This window comes from Cervus elaphus, chromosome 31 (assembly GCF_910594005.1).
Source record: "Cervus elaphus chromosome 31, mCerEla1.1, whole genome shotgun sequence".
Classification (NCBI taxonomy): domain Eukaryota; kingdom Metazoa; phylum Chordata; class Mammalia; order Artiodactyla; family Cervidae; genus Cervus; species Cervus elaphus.
This window is the reverse complement of record NC_057845.1, coordinates 21,310,741-21,333,300: the sequence shown is the minus strand read 5'-3', so window position 1 is coordinate 21,333,300 and position 22,560 is coordinate 21,310,741. Positions and strand designations below refer to the sequence as shown.

At 34.6% G+C, this 22,560-nt stretch overlaps 1 protein-coding gene across 8 annotated transcripts in view; it reads left to right on the top strand.

Annotated features, from left to right (window-relative positions):
• The window catches only part of LOC122687327, a 716,827-nt gene that overhangs the window by 582,595 nt on the left and 111,672 nt on the right, over window positions 1–22,560 (top strand). For 6 of the 8 annotated variants that reach the window (XR_006339106.1, XR_006339103.1, XR_006339108.1 and 3 more), the window contains one exon: window positions 17,170–17,230. The gene's annotated coding sequence lies outside the window, so the exon portion shown is untranslated. Of the gene's footprint in view, window positions 1–14,876; window positions 17,231–22,560 lie in introns of all 8 variants that reach the window. The other 2 variants (XR_006339104.1, XR_006339107.1) reach the window with 1 other exon arrangement.

Genomic DNA, 22,560 nt, shown 5'->3' with positions numbered 1-22,560 from the left:
ATTCCATTATTTAAAAATAATTTGTGGGATATTCCATTCTTATAATAAATATAAACTATATAGACCTGTAATATGTTTCTATAGTTAAAGAGTTACGAACAATAGAAGAAAGAATTGATTAAAGTGGATTCAACTCATGCACATATCATGCCATTTTTTCTTAGTTACACACGGTGTTTTGTGAAATCAAAACTGCTCTTACTTTATGATAGAAACATTAATAACATATCTTTGCATTAATCACAAAATGAATGTTGTTGATAAACAAAAACCCATGTTGTCACTCATAATAGTATGCTAATAGAGATGATTTTGCATGTAAAATATGAACAGTAAGTTCCTTGTGTAGATCATGAGATGATTCTAAATGTAGGCACCAAAGAATTTTTATTTGGTTCTAGAAAGGTAAAGATGTAAAGACTGATGTAGTTGGACCAATGGCCATCAATATGGGACTAATCTGAAGCATTCACATTATAAATCTGGAATAAATTTAATACAATTGACTACAGATGGCAACATATGAATAATCCACGTTTTGCTAACTCGGCCCACTCTTGTTCAACCACAGTCCTTTTAAAGAGACTCTGTCATCACATGCAGAAGATATGTAGACGTGGAGGGTGCCATTACACCAGCACACCACAGGTCAGTGGGGAGGATGAGGGCGATTTTATCTGAAACGAAAATTGTTTTCAAGTATCAGTAATTGACAGTACATGCATGAGGGTAGCGTCAGGTCACATGTGACTTTTGAAAAGTAGAACGTGCTATCTGTAATTGAGAACAGACAGTGGAAGAGGATGTGGTGGACAGAAAACCAAGGTGCGGTTCCTTATGTACAGTCAGATCCTTAAGTATGTTGTAGAATGAATTGCCTCTACTTTTCTGGGATGGCATTAATTAACATTTATTCTATTTTTAATTCTTTAAGCACTTTATTGTACTTGGATATCATTTGAGTATATTCATTTCACTGCAGAAAAACATTCCTATTAAATAATTCAATTGCTAACAGGAAATAACAAACAGGTGTCCCCAGTTTTGAGTGCATGCCCTTCCCAGCAGTACATTCCATATTCCCTAATTCCAGGATCGATGAGGTCCTGTCTGCACACCTTTGGCTCATGCTCTACTTGTTTCCAAAGGTTTTACCCCTTACTTCTGGGGATGCAAATTTGTGAAGTCATGTGAACATTTGATACTAAGTCAAAGGAGTCTTTGTGGTGTCTCTCGTTAGGTAGAAAGTCAAGTCGGCTATTTTTAACTTTGTTCCTTAACTCTTCTAATAAAAATTTCTATTTTAATAACCAGAAATGTTTGCAGCCTTTCATTCTCATGAAATCTGAAGTTAGTTACTGTGTAAGGCATAGCTACTGAGTGCGTAAGAAAGACACCAGACCTCCAAGACTGCTACCCTTAGTAAGTGAGCCTCATCTGTATGTGAGCCAGGAAGTAAGATATCATGCATATTTAAGATGAATGCTCATCTTAAACAGTCCAGGTAATACAACTAGCAGCTTTACCTGTCTGCAACATGTTTTTAACTACCCAACTTTGTTAATTTTAAGCTTTATATGATTTATCTTCTTCTCTACAGTACTAGGACTGATGAAAATCCCAAAGAAAGAGAGCATTTATGTCATTACACTAAATTTATGGTTTTGATTTTTTTTCTTACTCTCAAATCAGTTTATTTAAGGGCCTTTTAATCTGGTTTGTAAGCTTTCAGGGGGATGATCTTGGTACCCCAAATTTTTAAATCAGCCAAAGCATGAAAGGATCTGCTAATTACTTGTGAGCCAAATCTTTAGCCTTGAGAAGGCCCAGATATCCAAAAACAGCAAAAGAGGCATTTTTTAAATTAGTTAAAGACATATACTGAAAATTGCATATTATTTAGTTTCTCTGTTTTGGAAAAATGAAAATTGAATTGTATAATTCCGTAGTTACTGCAAGAGTAATGGTTAAAAAACTCTAAGCCACTTAAAACACCGATGTTACCACACACTTAAAGACAACACTTTTTTCTTCAATATGAAAATGTTATACAAGCAAATATAACCGTACATGGATGAACTTCACCCTCATCAAAGTTGGATTAGAGAAATTAGTCTGAATCATCAACTATATCAATTTACATAAATTGCTTAGCACCAGACCCATAATTTGAGAGTGTTCAATAAATATTAATACTTTTCTATATCTATTAAAGGATTTATAACTTGACTTTTAAATGCATGTATGAACTAATATAAGTAGTGATTAAACCTCATTTTACATGGCCAATATTTTGAGAAATCATGTTTATTTAAAACTTCTCACTTCAATTAAAATGTTTTCATCACCTCCCATATGATACAAAGATAATGAATGGTCATAATTTCTTAATGAGTCTTGATGATTATAAGGGCAAAAATAATAAGCAATTTAATTCTTTATATTAATTGTTTGAAGTCAGGTAATTAAAAAAGGTTTTATTCTCCACTACTCATTCTGATTTTCTAAAGAAATTTAGGCAATATTTTCTGAAGACTCCAGAATGTTTTTCATTTGTGTAATTTACTAACTATGTTTTATGGTGTCTTTCAGCATATTTTTCTGGAAAAAATCTTATTTTTCATGTAAATAATAATTCCATTAGGAGCCTTCTCCTTTATGTATGTGGACTCGGTGGAGTATTTTGACTTCAAGATTATGCAAGTTATTATTTACTTACTATCATTCCTTCAATCAAGGCTTTGCCTTTAAATTTCACATTGTGCTTGACATAGTTTTATATTTCTGTGACTTAGGTTTAACTTTGTTAAAAGGTAGACTGAGGCGTGTTAACATTTTAAGCATTTATTTGAGGACAAAAAATGACTGGAATCTGGCAGCACCAAACTGAAAGTGGTTAGAAACTCTCAGAAGGGCTTTACTGATAGGAACTATAGGATAGACTTTTTAACAGAGAAGACAGTGAAGCAAAGCCAGGAAATTTGATGGCTATAGCTTAATCAGTTGCCTAATTTAGGAAAGGCTTGTTGGCTGTTCATGATTGGTTATCTTCAGGTTTCGATTTCTTATCCTTGCGGCATTTCAGGCTTAGGTTTCGGTTCACTTACAAAGGCACCAAAGCCACCTCATCTAATGCTCTCCTTGTGTAATTCATTTAATGATTTCAATCTGCTTTTTATTTTCATGAGCTACTTATTTTTTCTGCATTTTCATACCATTTCTTTTCGTTGTCACTTCTTCCACCTTGCCAACCACCATCATGTGAGTTTCAAGGAGGAAAATAAATTTTCTTCTGCCCGAAAGTTTCTTCTGCTGATCTAAGAATTAATGTGAGACAGGTTAACAGGGTAAAATAAAAATTGATTCTGTATATACAAGAGCCTACATGAGGTTCAAAGACAGAAAGGTAAAATGAAGTATATATTCCATTGTAAGCTGAGAAATGGGCAAGGGTCTGGGGTTCCCAGGACAGACCATCCACAGGACAAGAAGAACAGATGTTCAGTTATTTGATGTTTAGTTTGCCATAAAAGGTGGGGCCACTAAGATGAAATTTATCTCTGGTAAGATCTCTATTTTCTGGGAAAAATCCCTAATTTAAATTCTTCTAGGTAGTTAGGAGAGCAGCAATAGTTTCTCTTGAGACGTAGGTCCTCAGTTGCCATTAGTTTTCAGGTCTATTATATCCTTCTACTCTTCTGTCTATTCATTCTATTAGTTCTGAGAGTATTATATTTAACCTCCAACTAAAAATCTTTATGTCTACTTTAAAAATAATTATAATACATTACAGAACTATTTGTAACTTTGTTCTGTATTTTCCAAGTCTCCTGTAGATGTGTTATTATACATTCATAATTTTAAAAAAACCTAAAAAAGGAAAATAAAAATAATAAATTTAGTGAGAAAAAATACATCCTTTTATAGATCATCTTTGGTGAAATGGCCTTGAGAATCATTTTAGGAAATTGTATGAAATAAATTATTTAAGAGATTCAAATTTATATAGACTAGAAGTTTTAAAAAAAAACATAAAGAAAAAGACTATAAGAAATGGTGTGGTATGTTGTGGCTACAGGTATTTGGGTGCAGGAGTTTAGAACAGATTTGTCTGAAGATGTCCCACTTTGATACATGGATTGTTCTGTGGGCTTCCCAGGTGACACTGGTGGTGACGAACCCACTTGCCAACAGGAGACTTAAGAGACAAGGGTTCAGACCTGGGTTGGGAAGATACCCTGGAAAAGGATACCCATTCCAGTATTCTTGTCTGGAGAGTTTCATGAAAGCACTATGAATTAATTCAGCATAATTAAGATTTATACAATTTTCACACAATAGCAGGATACAAATTCTATTCAAGTTCCCATAGGCTGTAAACCAGGAGACAATGGAACATATCCAGATACGTAAAACAAGGTGCCAAAAATTCATGGTCTGAGGTATTGAAATCATGCAGTCTGTTCCCTTATCACTGTGGAATTATGTTAGAAATCAATATCAAAAGATACTTGAAAATAACCCACTTATTTTCAAGTGCAATGTGGTATTTACCAAGATAGACCTTTAACTTACCCCTTGAAAACCCTAATAAAGTTTAAAGACTGGAAAAAACACAGAGGGTAATTGCAGAGAAGAAAGCATTTAAATGAGAAATTAACAACAAAATTAGAAGTTAATATCAAAGATACTTAAAACCCCATGTATTTGGAAATTACATGTCCTCTTTTAAATGATGGGTGTATCTAAGAATCCATAACAAGGAAAATTAGAAAATATTTGTAACGGAATAAAAATGAAAAGAGAATTTATCAGAATTTGTTGCATGAGCTGAAGGTGCTCAGTGCAACTAAATACAATATTTCTCACTAATTGTATGAAGAGAAGTAAGCAAAAGGTGATACAGGAAAGAAAAAATTATCCAATTTTCTATTTTGTCCCAAGTTCCACATCTTAATGGGCTTCGCTGGTGGCTCAGATGGTAAAGAATCTGCCTGCAAAGCAGGAGACTCAAAACTTCTGTTTGTATCCTTTGATAACACAAGAAAGGAAAATGTAGATGAAGGGACAGTGAATCAAAATTCCTAACTGGGAGCAGTTAGTGTCTTTTGAAATTTCGAAAATATTCAAGAAGAAAATAAAAAGGAAACAAAATGGAAACGAGACAAGAGAAAGTTTCAAAAATTGTAGTTTAGCTCAGAGGTCAGCAAGCTGTAGCTGGCAGCTCAAATCCAGGACCTGTTTCTGTACAGTGTACTTGCTAAGAATAGTTTTTACATTTGTACATGTTGAAAAAACAAAAGTATTTTATATATGAAATTGATGAATTAAAATTGTGTTGTCTGTGATAAAATTTTATTGGAACACTGCCCCTTTCTTTAATTTATGTATTGTCTGGACTACAATCATACTGCAATAGCAGAATCAAGCAGTTATAACAAAGGCCATATGACATGCAATACTTAAGGTATTTATTATCTCGTCCTTTACAGAAAAGTCTACTGACCTCTGATTCAGAGCATTTTCAAGCTGATTTTCCTAGCTAGTCAAATCGTTGTTTACTGAATAACACTTTGGCATTTAAATCTAAGTAAACTAATAAGCAGACAGTTTGTTCAGGTTTTTCCATGAACATTTTCTTTACAATAACACAAAATACAAACTACTGTGAAAGCAGTTTCCTTGATGTATTTGTTAATTAAAAAAAAAAAATTAAACTGTTTATTTTGAGATAACTTATATGCAGCCCTAAGACATAAAACAAAGAGATACCATGTACTCAGTTACCACTTGAAAATAATAATATGAAATCACAACCTAGATATTAACCTGAATACAGTTAATACAGAATATTCCAATCATCTTAAAGGATTCTTCTTGTTGCCCTTTTATATCCACTGTTGGTTGCCTCCCACTTTCCCCCTACTTTAACCCCTTCTGTTTTCCATTTCTATAATTTTATCGCTCCAAAATTTTATAGATGGAATCATAAAGAACAGAACCTTTGGGGAGGGAGGGACTTTGTTTCATTCAGCATAAGTCTCAAGAGATCATCCAGGTTGTTGTGTGTGAATAGTTGGTTCTTGTCTATTGCTGAAGAGTATCCCATGATATGGGTTTATCTGTTTGACTCCTTATCAGTTGAAGAACACCTGGGTTGTTTCTAGTTTGGGGTTATTATGGGGGAAAAAATGGCTATAAACATTCATGTACAGGTTTCTGCATGAGTATAAATTTTCATCTCTTTGGGATAAATGCCCAAGAGGAAAATTGCAGGGTCGTATGGTAAACATATGTTTAGTTTAAAAAAAAATGTGCCAAACTGTTTTCCAGACTAACTGTACCATTTTAAATTCCCATCAGCAACCAATAGCCTCTCCAATGTTTAGTGTACTCACTAATTTTTTTAGTTTTAGCTCTTCTAATAGAAGTGTAGTAATATCTCATTGTGGTTTTGATTTGCATTTCCTAATGACTAATAATGTTCAACATCTTCAATGTGCTTATTTGCCATCTGTATATCCTCTTGGATGAAATGTCCCTTCATTGTTTCACCCATTTTCCATTTGGATTCTTTGCTTTTTTTACTGTTGAGTTGTGAGGGCTCTTTATATCTTCATGTGTGTGGGCTAAGCTGCTTCAGGATTGTTCAACTCTGTGCGACCCTAAGGACTGCAGCCTGCCAGGCTCCTCTGGCGGTGGGATTCTCCAGGCAAGAACTGGAGTGGGTTGCCATTCCCTCCTCCAGGGGATCTTCCTGACCCATGGGTCGATTGAACCAGCATCATTTATGTCTCTGGCATTGGCAGGAAGTTTCTTTACCACTAGCACCGTATTTACTAGATACTGATTGTCAGATATGAGGTTTGAAAATAATTTCCTTTCAATCTGTAGCTTGTCTTTTCATCCTCTTAATGGAAATGTTTATGGAGCAAAAGATTTTAACTTTGATGAAGACTAATTTACCATTTTTCTTTATGGTTTGTGATTTTGATGTCAATTTTAGGAACCTTTTGCCTAGCCTCAGATCCCATAGAATTTGTCCTATGCTTCCCTGGGGACTCAGACGGTGAAGCGTCTGTCTGCAGTGCAGGAGACCCGCGTTCGATCCCTGGGTTGGGAAGATCCCCTGGAGAAGGAAATGGCAGCCCACTCCAGTATTCTTGCCTGGAAAATCCCATGGGTGGCGGAGCCTGGTAGGCTACCTTCCACGGGGTTGCAAAGAGTCGGACATGACTGAGCGAGACCTCCTCCAGTATTTTCTAGAAGTTTTGTAAAGTTGTATTTATGTCTAAGTTAATTTTTAAGTATTTTAAGTAAGTTTTAATTAATTAAAATTACAATAATATAAATAATAAAAAATAAAAGAAAGAAATAAAATTTTAAATACATAAGTTAATTTTTAAAATTTTGAGTTAATGTAGGATATATATTAAAGGACTCTCTTTTTTTTTCTTGGTTGGTAGATGTTTAATTACTCCCGTATCATTTGTTGAAAAGATTATCTTTTCTCCATCGAGTTGTTTTTGTATCTTTGTCAAAAATCAATGAGGCACATATGTGTGGGTCTATTTTTATATTTCCTGTTCTGTTTCATTGATTGATGTGTCTGTTCCTTCACCAGTGTCACACAGTCTTGATTGTCATCAAATAGTAATCTAATATTGTATTTGTTATTAACATATTATATATATAATATTATACTTAATATTAAGAAATATATTAAATATATTAAGAAATGAGTTTTGAAATTGGATAATTCTTCACAATATATTTTTCCAACATTGTTTTAAGTATTTTAGTTCCTTTGCAAGTCCATATGAAGTTTGGAATAAGTTTATCTGTTTCTACAAAGAAACTCTTGCTGGGATTTTGATAGAGGATTATACTAAACCTGTATTTCAATTTGGGAAGAACTGACATCTCAACTGTGTTGAGACTTAGAATCTGTGAATGGGTGTTTCTTCTAGTCTCTTCGATTTCTCTCCTCAGCATTTGTATAATCTTCAGTATACAAGATTTTTACATTTATTTTTAGATCTATACCTAAGTATATCATTTTGAGTGATTTTCATTAGCATTGTATTTGTATTTTTATCTTTCATCTTCTTTTTTCCAATTCTTTGTTACCCTAGCTAGAATAGAACTTGCATGTTAAGTTGAATGAGAATAGTGAGAGTGAACAGTCTTACCTTATTGCTGATTTAAGGGAACAGCATTTTGTCTTTTCCTTTAAGTATAATGTTGACTGTAGGATTTTTTTTTGGTAGAAGATCTTCATCAAATTGAGGAAATTTCCTTTATTCCTAGTTGTAAGAGCATTTTCAATCATGAATGGTGGCTGATGTTTTCAAATGCTTATTCAACACCCATTTATAAATTCATGTGATTTTTTTAGCCTGTTAATATGATATATTATATTCATTTTAGAATATTGAACTAGCCTTGCATCTCTGGAATAAACCTCTACTGTTGTAGTATATAAGTCCTTTTATATGTTGCTAAATTCTATTTGTTATTTTTTTATTAAGAATTTTGAAGTCTATTTTCTGAAGGGATATTGGTCTATCACTTTTTTCCTATTGTCTTTGTCTGGTTTTGTTATCAAGATGATAGTAGTTTCAAAAAATAAATTGGAAATTGCTCCCTTTTTATTTTCTCAAAAAATGTGTAGAAATTGTATTAAATCTGCTTTAAATATTTGTTAGAATTATTCAGTATAACTGTCTAAGCCCTTAGATTTCTTTTTGAGGGAGTTTTTAATTATAAAGGCAATTTTTAAATATAGCTGTAGGCCTATTCAAATGATCTAATTTATATTGAGTGAGTTGTAATTTATGATTTTTGGAGAATTGGTCCATTTTATCTAATTTGTCTAGGTTCTGTGTTTGTAGTTTTTCATTGTTATTTTTAGATATCTACAAGGTTCTGTAGTGATAATGTCCTATTTCATTGCAGAAACTGATACTTTGTGTCTTCTCTCTTTTTTCCGGCAGTCTTGCTGGAGGTTTGCCCACTTATCTTCTGTTATCTTTTCCTTATTAGTTTCTAGTTTGATTCTATTGCAGTCAGAAAACATACAAGGTATGATTTCACTTATTCTTAATTTGTTCACATTTGCTTTATGGATCAGGATATGGTCTGTCTTGATATATGTTTTGGGGGACTCGAAAATAATGTATATTCTTCTACTGTTTGATGAGATGCTCTAAAAATGTCAATTAGACTCTGTTTGATGATGATGAATTCTGTATCTGTGCTAATTCTCCATCTAGTTGTTTTAACAATTGTTGAAAGAGGTGTGTTGAAGTCTACAACTATAATCATGGGTTTGTCTGTTTTTCTCTTCTGTTTTGCCAGTTTTCATGCTACACAATTTGCATCTCTTCTCTTTGGTATATACACACTCAGGGTTGCTATGTCTTTTTTTAAGCATTTTATGATGTTTGTCTCTGGGAATTTTATTGAAGTCTTTTGTTTTTGATATTAATGTCATTTTCTTTGACTAATGTTGCATGATATATGTTGTGTCCATCATTTTACTTTCAAGCTGTGTATGTTATTAGGTATGAATTGAGTTCCTTGTAGATAGCATTTAACTAAGCTGTGATTTTTTTTCCCACTCCATTATGTAGATCTCTGCACTTTAGTTGGTGTATTCAGACAATTTACATTTAATTTATTTATATATATGTTATGGTTTAAACTTGACATTTTGTCCTTTATTTTCTGTATTTTATTTCTCCTACCTTCCTCTGGGTTACTTGAACAATTTTTAGAATTTTTACTTACCTAGTGTTTTTCTGCATATCTGTTTGTGCATTTTTTGTGGTTGTTTTATATATTAAATTATATATACATAGCTTATCACAGTCCACTAGTGTCTTCATTTTGCCAATTCAAATGAAGTATGTAAATTTTACTTGCTTTTTGGTACCTTTATCCTTAACCATTTATAATATAATTATTTTGAATATTCTTCTACCTGCATTTAGAATCACATCAGACAGTGATAAATTTTTATTTTCACCATCAACCATAACTTAGAGAATTCCAAATAAGGAAAGTCTATTATTTTTACTCATATTTTTGTTACTGGATTCTTTCTTCCTATCTAAAGTTGTTCCAAGTTTCTTCTTTTATCATTTCCTTTCTGTTTAGACAACTTCCTGAACCATTCTTTTAGGGTAGATTTACTGTTGAAAATTATCTTAGTGTCCCTTTGTCAGATACTGGTTTGATTTGCCCATCATTCCTAGAGGATATTTTCCATAGATACAGGATTCTGGGTTAACAGTTCTTTTCTTTCAGCCATTAAAAATGTTGTTCCCTTCATCCTGCCACCACGGTTTCTGATGAGAAACGCACTTGTCAGAAATTTTTTTTTTCCTTTATACGTAAGGTCATGTTTTTCTCTTGCTGCTTTCAACGTTTTTTTCTTTGTCTTTAGTTTTCAGAGGTTTGACTAAGATGTGTTTTGGTGTGGATTTCTTTGGGTATTTCCTGCTTGTGGTTTGATAATCTTCTTAAATCTGTGTGACTTCTGCTAAATTTGGGGAGTTTCCAGTCGTTAATTCTTTGAGCATATTTTATACATTGCCCTCTATATCCTTTCTTTCTGGGATTTCAGTGGCATAAATATTTTTTCTTTTCTTATAGTTCCATAGTTGCATAAGTCTCTGTTACCTGATTTTTTTTTTTTCAAGTGTATTTTCTCTGTGTGGTTCAGGTTAGGTGATTTCTTTTGTTCTAGCTTCCAGTTCACTGATTCTTTCCTTTGCCCCCTCCGTTTGTTTTTTACTTCAGCTATTGTGTGTTCCGGGCTTCCCAGGTGGTACTGATGCACCGACCACTTGCCAGTGCAGGAGACGTAAGAGACGTGGGTTCCATCCCTGGGTCAGAGAGAGCCCTGGAGGAGGGCACAGCAGCCCACTCCAGTGTTCTTGCCTGGAGAATCCCACGGACAGAGGAGGCTGCAGTCCGTAGGGTCACAAAGAGTCAGACACAACTGAGGCGACTTAATACACACCACTGTATTTTCTAGTTCAAAAATTTCCATGTGATTATTTTTATATCTTCCATTTATTTGCTAAGACTTTTATTTTTTTAAGTTTACTTCAGCCATGTTCATAATTGCTCACTGAGGCATTTTCATGATGGCTACTTTAGAATCTTTGTACGGCCACTGTGGTATCTCTGTCATCTTGGTGTTCATGTGCACTGATTGTCTTTTTACATTCAGCTTGAGATCGTCCTGCTTCTCTCTGTGCAAAATCTTTCCAACTGAAGCCTGGACATGTGGATGTCATGAGTCTCTGGGTCTTATTTGAACCTTCCGTTTAAGCTAGCTTCCTCTGACACTAATCCAACAGGAAAGGGGGTACACTGCCAGGTATAGGTAGAAGTACAGGCAGCCTGTGGCCACCCCTGATGCCTAACTTTTTGCTGCAGGGAGGGGGTCAAGGGTTCCTCTTCCCCAGCAGGCCTCCACTGATACCTTCCTGGCAGGGGAAATTTGGAGTGGTTTTTTTAACTGCTCCCTTTGTGGCCTTTTCTGGCTTGCAGGTTGAGGGGTGGTGGGGTTGCCTTGTGACTGCTGGGCAATCTCTAACGTCCTGACTCTCCGCTAGGTATCCTTTGTCTGACATCACCTTAGCGGGGGGAAGAAGCTTGAGTCATTACTTTTGGGTTGGGATGGGTGTTCAGCCTCTCTCTGAGTCTCCATTGAGACTGTATTTGGGAGGAAGAGTTCTCATTATTCCCTGACAGGGATGAAAGTCCAAATTTCCTACTCAGACATTCCTACACTGCCCTGGGGTTAGCAGGGAGGAGTTGTTTGGGGGTACTTTGTTCTAGCCTCACAAGTTTGGCACTAGCCCCCGCCCCGCCGGCTCTGCCTTTGCAGGCCTGGGGTGGGTGTGTGGCATTTGATGAAAGCAAAATGGTATTGTCCCTGTGCTTTCTATCTTTTCAGCCTGCTGCTTTCCTGGTTTTGGCTAGAGAACAAGTTGGTAGAGAGAACAAGTTTTTGTTGGGAAATTTCGGGAATGTACCAATTGGTGTCTCTGGGTTGCAGGCTTTTTCAGCTTCGCGTTTTGGATGTATGAGGCAAAATTAAAATGCAGGGAACTCACCACCAGTTGTCCCTTCAGTCCTAGGGTCCCTAGTTGGACTGTATTTTCTCCATCTTTCAGTCTTTTTACCTTTGTTTTACAGACAATGTCCAGGTTTTTTCTTTGTACCTAGCAGAAGGATTTAGGATAAACGACTCCATCTGCCTGGAAGTGAATATCTGCCACACCTTCTATTTTTGTTTTTAAAGTTGAGATGACAATATATACTTTTCAAATTAGGTTCTTTAAGGAATCAGGCAAAATTGTAAAAACGTTCTAATTGTATTTTCCATTAAAAGGAGTAAATTTTAAATAGCAGATGACAAAGTATCTCTTATCTATAAGCTATTTTTTATATCCATTTCATTCCACTTTCCTATTCCTATCACTTTGTTTCTTGACTGGCAATAATGCTCCTTTAGGAGGATCTACAACACTTCTGTTCAGATGTGAGCTTTTCTCACTTAAAAGTTCTTACCAGAAGATTCCTACTTGGGGGCATGCCCATTTGATTCATTGCTATACCCCTTTGTCTACCACAAGGCCTGGCCATATAATACTACTTAATAATATCTACTGGATAAATGAATGAGAACTCAAAATTTAGCTATTTTCTTTCTATGAGGGCTTGTCTACTTTCTTCTTACTATGCTAAAGCATGGGGCACATGTGTCTGCCAGGCTCAATTCTCCATCGGACACTCTAAAGCATGTGCTTAGGACATTTGCAAAATTTGTCCAGAATTTTGCAATCTAGAAAAAAGCGTTTTTAAATTCAGCACATGTAAGCTTTTGTTTTATGGTTTACAGTTGTTTGTGTTCTGAATTACAAACAAGGAGGACACCAGAATGGTTCCCATGCATGTGTGTGTACATGTTCATTCCTACGATTCCTTAAGAAAGTGACCCAAAGACCATGACTCAAAAAAATGCATACCTTTTCCAGGGTATTTCCTAGATCCCTTGTTTGGTTTTTTTTTTTTTTTTTTTTTGATGGTTTTCTTTTATTAGGCAAGTCATGGTTTGATTATTTTTTAAAATATTTTGCAGGTATTGTGCAGTGTGTGTGGCGGTAGTGGGGGGGCGTTGTGTACATGGAGAAGGGATAACATTGGCCCATAGTTTTGTAAGGCACCGAATATAATTTAAAAATTTTGGTAAGAGTTCTAAAGATCCTCTCATTAATTGAAAAATTGAAACACTTTTAAATGCAGGTAAAAGAACATGATTCTTTTCAGTACTACTGAGTATGTTTGGTTTAAATACTAATAAGACTTGCTTTCCTGCTTGGCTTTAGATTCTGCTTAAGGAAATGGTGAAAGATTTAATTCACTGTACTTTTGTTAGAAAGTATGGAAATGTTTGTCCACGGGAACTTTCGTCGCCGCTAGATTGGAAATTCATGGGGGAGAGGGAACCATTTCATTTTATTGCCTAAGAGCTGTTGATATATTTCCTGCATCTTTCAAAGGCATCTTTCATACCACACAGGAAAACTGTAGCTGCTGAAGGAACAGAAAGCGCACTCCTCACACGAGTCAGACTCGGCAAACTTGCACAGCAGCTGGGCTAGGTGCTGTGGAGGGTTATCACAGGACCCAGTTGCAGTGGTCTGTGTGGTCGGAGAGACAACTGGCTCCCTCGGGGACCACTCTGATGGAGACAGCGGCAGTAATGCATTCCCACTGTTGCTAGTGGATTTTGCGACCATGTAGTACAAAACGGGTGCCAGATAAAATCAGAAAGTAATGAAAAGCAAGACGAAACTCAGAGATTTTAAGTCTTCACGTAAGGGACTGAAACAAATGTCCTGGGCTTGTTGCATGCACTCATAAGGAAAAAGGAGCCTGAAGAAGGGATGTCTTTAACTCGGAAAACTTGCAGAGACTTCAGTCTTTTCATTTGAGAACCATTTGGGTGTGTTGTGAAATAAAGTTGCAGAGTAGGCATGTTCAGACCTTTATTTGCTACATTTAGTAGGAAAGATTTCCCCCCCTCCCTCTTAACTACAAGAAGCCAGAGTTTTCCGTGCAAACTGAAGCAGGCGTTGCAAGAATCAGATTCACTTTGGACGACTCTTCACATTCCAAGTCATCATTGCATTAGGCAGCACAATTCCATCTCTGGTTGATGGGCAGAAAAAGTGGGCAGCTTGCCAGGTAGACGTTTCCATGACTCCCAGCCCCCAAAGGTGATGCGTTTTTCAGCTAATTCAATGAAGAGTGGGCTGAACTTTGGGTCTAAACGAGACAATAGCTGCCTTCGCAGTATCAGCAGAATGGTTGATGGGAATGCACTCTACATTTGGCAGAGGATCATGTGACCTTACGACTGAGATTTTGTGATGGTGCCAACGGAGACTTGGAAAGCAGGAACCGTCCTGACTTTTTTCTTCTTTTTTAGCATGGCTCAGAAAATGGTGGATCTTAATACTTGACTTTAGCCAGACTCAGCAAGCGACTGAGCTTTGAAGCACAACTTCGCCTTTATTCTGGGTTTTTGGCAGGCCACCAGGAGGCTGTCCCTTTCACGCCTGATAAATTCTGCTGCTTATCTCTAAATGGGGGTGGTGGGGGGAGAAAGAAAGAACATATAAACAGAATATTGAGGCATAACAAGTGAATCCTAAAATTGTATGTGCTTTTTGTTTTTTGCCTTTTCTTAACTGCTGATTCTTTTTTTTTTTTTTTTTAATGTTAATACCCTTTTTGCTTGCTGAAGAATCCAAGTAGTTTTTTTTTTTTTTTTGGTTTGTACTGAACAGGCATTTGAACTGGGCAAACAGGACGGCAGCAGCAGTGAGCGTGAGATCATTGCAGCAGTGTAGCAAACTGGCACCCTGCCTTCTCACCCTTTTGGTTCAGGAGACAAACGTGTGCAATCCTCATTTCTAAAGTCAGCAGAGCCTGGAAGGATTCCTGGTCTCTCCCACCTTCTACCATTCTTCTGCCAGGGACGGCAAGGATTGGTGCAGCTTCTGCGCAGCGCTTTGTGCCTGCAATACCGAGAAGGAAGAAAAAGAAGACAAGCACCCTGGTCCTCTTTTTTTCCCAAGAAATAACAGGAGGCATGAAGAAAAAATCTGAGTTTGTCCTATTCCATGCAACAGTGCTGAAAAAAAGAGAGAGAGAGAGAGAGATGCTCCTGCTCAAAAACAAAAACAAACAAACAAAAATCCAAACCAAAACAAACTAAAAAAAAAAAGCAAACATTGGCTTGTATTTAACTACAGAGACATCGCGCTTTGTAAAGCAGCTTTGTAAGGCAGCATAAGCAAATGAGCCTTCTGTATTTGTATTATTGCAAAAATATGGCATAATAAGCAATTTATTGCACTTGGTGAAATCGCACCTTTCGTATCAGGTATAACTTTTTTTGTTGTTGTTTCTTTTTAAGTCTACTGTTCTATGAAAGGGGGTCCTTGCACTTTCAGTTTACTCTTGTAACTCATCTCCCACTTTATTCTTATTAACTTTTTCCTTTTGCTCTCTTGCTCTAATCCTGAGTAGACTAGAAACTTTAGCAAAACTAGAAAAATCTCTATGAAAAAGACGGTACCTGTTTTAGTTTCTGTTATACATAGAAGCTTTGGAAAAGCATTAATATGTTATCTGTGCTTTTTGTGTACAGTATTACTTTTTGCTGTCTAAGAAAAGTGAACATTTAGCCCTAGATGGTAAAGAAACTAAATCTTTACTGTGATGTGACTCATAATTTGAAATATGAAAGAAGAAACTTTTTGAACTCCTAAAACAGGGTTGTGTTCGAATGTGTATTAAAATTCTCTAATAAGTGAAATTTAGTTTGAGGGAAGTTATATTTAATTTACTTACCAAGATTTCATGTGACAAAATAAGGATGAAAAGATCATGTTCTCAGTTACTAAGTAGAAAAAGGGCTTGTTCCACAATAATACTGACTTTTAAAATATATTTAAAAGAAGCATTTGTCTTAGAGCTGTTAGAAATATCAATTAGGTACTTTAGTGGAAAAAGTACACACAAACTTGTTTTACATTTAAAGCAATGTAATGGCTCAGCATATAAATGCATTGCATTCTAATTATTTTGTCTGTTTGTAGTAGTAAATTGCTGAGCAATTTAAACATTTTATAACAAAAACCTAGTTTTGCCTAGTTCAGTGGGAAAGGATTAGCCAATGTATTGCACCTATTTTAATTTTTATTAAAACTGTTTCTAAACATGTTTTAAAATTGTTAAAGAAAAAGAATGCTTTTGAAATATAGAACGTATATAAAGACTATAATTTGCACATGAAGAATTGATGCTATAATATTTTCTGTGAAAAGAATAAACTTCAAGCAAACTGTTGTGCTTTTAAAATCGTATTTTATTATAATAGAAATATATAGGGTAAACAATGAAAAATAGTACAGAGGTGATGAATTCTACCTTCTGTTTTGTCATTATACAAAGAATTGTGGGAAATTACAAATACCCTATACACTGATAACATTCAAAGAAAATGTTTTATTAAGTTTATTGGTTATTGTTCACTAATTATTTAAAAAATAGCTCTTGTTCCTTTATGCTGCCTCAGCTAATGAAACATCAACTTTCACAGGCTTAATTAACATTTATAAACCTGTTTTCATGTTTCAAGATCCTTTAGTTGAAAAACATTATTTTAAATGTTATTTTTAGGAGCCATTAATCTCTACACTCTTAATTATCTTATTAAGCTCCATGCCAAATCCAAATCTCTTTTCAGCTTTCACTAGTTCATTGTGCAAAACCTAGTCGCTTCTTTAACAGCCTTGCCTCCTTTCACTTTCAAAACTGTTACTGTGAAAACAGCACCAACCAAAATGAATGCATAAATGCAAACTATGAAACCACATTATATGTCATATGAGTAGCCTTGGGTGGGGCTCCATGAGTCTTCCAAGCCTTTAAAAAAAAAAAAAACTTTAAAAGGTTTTGCCCATTTTGGTATTGTGTTTTCTTCTCGATCGACTACCTTCATTCCCACCATACACCCAGATGCTTCTCCTAGACAGCAGTTGTCTGACATTTCTCCTTTTGTGGTTGTTTTAGGGAAAAACTTAAAGTGGATATGAGAAGTGAAGAAAGTGATCATAGGAGAAAATCATCTCAGGTAAAAATAAAAAACAAAAGAGCAATTAATATTTAATATTTTTAAAGAAAAAATAATTTTGACTGTTTAATTATAAGAATATGTTTCATACTCTTTATGGATTTAGCTGTTGGAATTGTCACTGATGGTTTGAGAGTTTATAATATTACCTACCTTTTTGAAAAATTTTTGTCTCAGTCTGGGATCAACGTACAGTTTGGGTCCCTTTGAATATAGATCTAAATATCCATTCCTATAATATAGGTGAAATACAGTTGAATAGAAAGTAATTTAGGAAAAAGACAATATATTTTGTCATTTGTCACACCATATAAAAGGAAGTGAAATCTGGGGAAAGGGAATGAAGTTCTGCTCTTTTTTAATGATCTACTAAGAGAATGAAACCAAAATATACATTCTTATGGTTAAGAGAAAACCCAAAACAAATGTTGCTTTTATTTCATGTCTAAATTTATGAATATATGTGGAAATATTTTTTTCTACATTTGAATATCTGACTGTTGATTTTCTACTATAGTTTTTAATAACATGGAAATAATTAGAAAACAAAAAATAGTAAAAATTATGTAGACCACATTATCTATAACCTATAAAAAAACATTTTATTTTATTTCAAAACATGCAAAAACACTAATTAATTTTTATGCAGTACTATTAGTTTTCACAATGAAGATATAATTGAACATGCTAAATATTGTGGATATAAGTGAAACGATTAATAATGTACAACTTACCATTTTGTTGCCGTTGAGTTGGGAGTTTTAAGAAATGTGTACGTGTGTGGCTTTATGTTTACTCTTTGTGTGTTTGCTTATTGTTTTGTGATTTAAACATTTTTTAATAACAATTTATTTTTGCCCAACCTGTTGACCAGATGAGAGTAGTATGTAGCCATATCGGATGTTTTAAGTACATATTTTTTGAAAAGTAAATTTCAATATATTGTGTTTAATGGACAAGTATCCTCTTTCATGCAGTTGATCTGGAGTATAAATGTTGGCGCGCAGTAGTAATAATAATGCTATTAATGTATCATTAATGTTTGTTTTCTGATATTAATTTACCCAAATATTGTTCATTTAACTGTAGACACATATGTATATTTAAGAATTTAAATAACTTCCTGTGCTCTTTGTGTAATCAACAAAATCTTACTTGTTTTATGAGAAAGTTACAATATTACCAGTTCCTTTAAACCACTAACTGAGGTTTTATGAGTTAAAACAAGCTGTCTAGCTCTAACACAATTAGCTTAATAGTTAATTTGGTCTTAATTATAGGCTCGTAATACTATATTCATGCCTCACAATTACATAATTCACGAATGCATATATGGATTCTTTTTTATTTTCTTTTAAAATTCATCGTTAATTAGGATAGTCTAATTCCAAAATATTCATTCTTAAAACAAAAGTAATCTGTGAAAAACCTTTCACTATACTGTTTTCAAAATTCTCATGTATATAACTTGTATTTAGTGTAGAGTATTTATGAAGGCCTTTAACTGGAAGTATGCATCCCTAGAGCATTTCAGCATTTAAATATTTATGCTAAAGTCTTGATATTATTATTTTGGTCTCCTAATTTCATCAGATATTTACAACAAATCCTGCATTATTAGGGAGCCCACGTGAGACGTTGCCCATTGGCATAAACCCGTAGATCCGATCTTGTGGTGAAGTGGACGGCACAAGCTCGCTTCTATGGGTCTGTGTCAGTGTGGTAATCTGACAAAATGCAATATACATTGATGTTAAATAATATTTCAGTCAAACTCCTGTTAAACTCCAGTTGTTTACTGTTTATACTTACATATATATAAATCCTCACCTGTCTTTTGAGGCAGGCCTCAGTTGTTGACGACTTGAGATGACTCAGCACAGTCATTGAAGTTTAAATCGAAGTATAATAAATTATTTTAAAAACTTGAATTTTGTTTATAGCAAGGTTTGAACCAATATCTGCATAGATTCTGTTCAGAAACTTCTGTTCACATTCCAGTCGTTAGTGTACTTCATTAACTTCAATTAGAAAATTAAAGGCTGTGAACTGATGTGTCACTGTTGAACCTATTTCTCTTTAAAAACGAAGCTGAATTGCTATTGACTTTTAATATTATTAATTGCTAGTGGAATTATGCCATGAGAGATGTCAGAAGGTGTTTTATATGACCTTTGCTGGAAACTGAAGAAGTTAGGATAGTCCTAGTAGACACAGATTCAGTTTATCAGTAAAATGTTAGGATTATGTATATAATTATGTAGTTATATCTACATCCTTGCCAAGTCCTTAGGTCTATGGCTGCCATATTTGGAGGAGCTGACTGAAGATATGATAAGGAGTTTGAAGCAACACTGGAAGCTGTGTGCATCCGGGTTGAGGTAGTAGGTTGTATGGTTTAGAGTTACACCCTGGGAGTTAACTGTACAACCTTCTAGCTTTCCTTGGAGCACACTTGAGCCATCGAGGAATTCTTCATCATTTTAATCTGACTGAATCAATTTCTGTGCAAGAAGGTTATGTGTCATGAGTATTATAGATAATTAAAGTTATCTTTTATCTGTAAGCATGAGATTATTGTATTTGCATCTGCTTATAAACTGGCAAGATGGTATATCTGATAGGTTGTTACTCTATAATTAAACATATTTAAGAATGGGGGAGTAGTGACTTATACTGCATAAATATTGCAGCTTTCATCATCCATAGATTCACAAAATTTGGCATTTAATTTTGCAAACCTGTCATTGGTCTTCATTTTTATTGGCTACTTGAACACTGTAGTGTTCAAAAAAAAGTCTGCTAGTGTCAATGACTTTCACAGCACATTGTCTGAGTCTTTCTTATGACACATCACTTTCTCCCTTATGTTACAGCTATCTATGTGGTTGTTTATTTTTTCCATACTAGACTGTAAGCCCCTTGAGGGCAAAGTCCATGCCGTATTTTTCATTGTATCCCCTGCAATTCCTTACACATAATAAGGTCTATTTATTTATTTATTGGATGAATGAATGAGTGGAGTAGAAGATCTCTCTCCCTGTGATGAATTTCTATTGAATATTTGAATGAATTACAACAGCGGCCATAAATCTGAGGGGTTTTCTTAATTATTATTTGTCTTAAAGCATACCTAAATTTAGTTCAGAGAGTGCTGTGCATCGGTAATATACTTGACTTGTTTATGGACTGTGTTGAGTATGTCTACTTATCATAGACATACAATTTAATTTAGGACTGCTTTTTCCCTAGAATAAAAACAGTGGGCCATGTTAATTTATATTAATAAGTTCATTGTAGTTTATAATCCTAAATTTTGCTTATGTATGTTTCTTTTGACTTTTTAAATTCCTTGATTTCCAGATGAATAATTTTCCTTTTAGCATAAGTCTTATAAACCAGTTTTTTGTATTCTGTATACTTTCCTTACCATTTACCTTTTATTTTTGTACAACTTTTAACTGTTGAGTAAACAGGAACAACTAAACCAGAAATACATTAAGAAATTAATAACAAGTATATGAAGTATAATTTGAGGATTAAATTTTTGTTTGAAGGAAAGGCACCTACAATATTCTCTCTGTACAAAGCAAATTGGTCTCTTTTGGAGTCCATTAGCTGTGTGCCTACTTTACTGACAGTGAATGCTATAATTTATATAGATCATTTTTCAGCCACAGGATTAAATAACTGTAGATATTATAACTTATTTAAACTCCCAGCATGAAACATTGAATACATAAGAAAATGTTTTAGATACAATTATCTGTTAAGAACCATAAGATCCTAGCTATATGGTGATGAGCTTTCTATAGAACACTCTGGCATGCCCATGTCTCAGAATCTAGAATTTACGAACAATGGAGGTGAAGAAGTAACATTCTAATCCCCAAGGGTAAGAACACGTTAGACTTAGAAGGTTGAAGACCAGTGATTTCAAGCATAATTGTTTGGCTGGTATGCAGAAGTCAAAAACTAGTAGTCTCTAAGAAAGAAAAGTCTTTTCAAAGACTAATCAAGAGATAATGAACAAGGGTCAGGATACACAGACAAGAGTGAGAAAGAGAGGTTGTAAGAAACAGACAACTGATTTGTAAATGATTACATCTTTATAAGTTTAACTCTTGAGAATGTAGTTCCTCTTCATGTTGTTGTTCAGACACTAAGTTGTGTCCGACTCTTTGTGACCCTGTGTGTGTATATGTGTGTATAGCCCAATACTCTGTACAGATTTGGAGAAAAGTCATGTACACATTGAGGGCCAAACACAATACTATTTCCAATAACACTGTTTCTGTGCAGTGCAATAGTTAAGTATACAGCAGAAGTCAACTATGATATGCAGTTTAAGGATAATCTTACAAAACTACTATGACAGATGCACAGAATATCTAAAGTGAACAGTATGAAAGAATAACTGAAAAAATGACAATGATGTAGCTATGATCCATTGTGTTGGTCTTTCAGAAATCATAACGAGTCTGCAGGGCAGAGGATGTAATTAGCCTCAGTGAAGAAAATAAAGAGACTGCTACTTGAGAGAATTATGTTTTCATTAGTGATTAATAGTAAAATTTTCTTCCAGATCCTTTATTTCTGTGAAAAAAAAATGGCAAAGAAATATACAAATTGACAAGATTATTTTTTGAAGAAACTAATTTTCAGGGTCCATATCTAGAGATAGTTAAATTATGACTAAGAAACCATGGAGAAACATTGTATATTTAGAAACAGCATTCAGCTGGGGGACAACTATGCAGATTCACATAATTTCTTTCTGAATTTTAAGTGATCAAGTTTTACTCCATTCTAACCTTTTCACATTTGGTAACAAAGGAAGTGTGAAAATTCAGGAAACAAATATCAGCAAATCCTATCTTACTTAACTGTTATCTCTTTTGGTGTTTGGGGACACTAAGTTTAGGTTCATAGTGGCTGATTGACCTTAAATGCTTTGTGAAATCAGGTAGGAAGGAGTGAGAGGAAAGAAAGAAGGGGAGAGGGAGAAAGAAAGAGAAGAAAGAAGGAAAGGAAAGGAAAACCAACTGCAAAGCAATTAACTGAACCTTACCAGAAAAGTCTAATTTAGCTCATAATATGATGAACTAAATTGGCCAAAGTAACTATGAGAGAATCAGATAAATCTCTTGGCAATTGGACTGGGTCTTCTTGAACATGATCCAGCAGTTCATGAACTATGTTATTAGAATAAGTGAGTCACTTTCTGTAAATACTCATTTTGTTTCTCTTTTGCCTATTACCAAATGCTGACTCATGAGCCTAGGTGATTCCCCAGATGATGTGATTCAGGCTTCTGACACCCTGAGCAT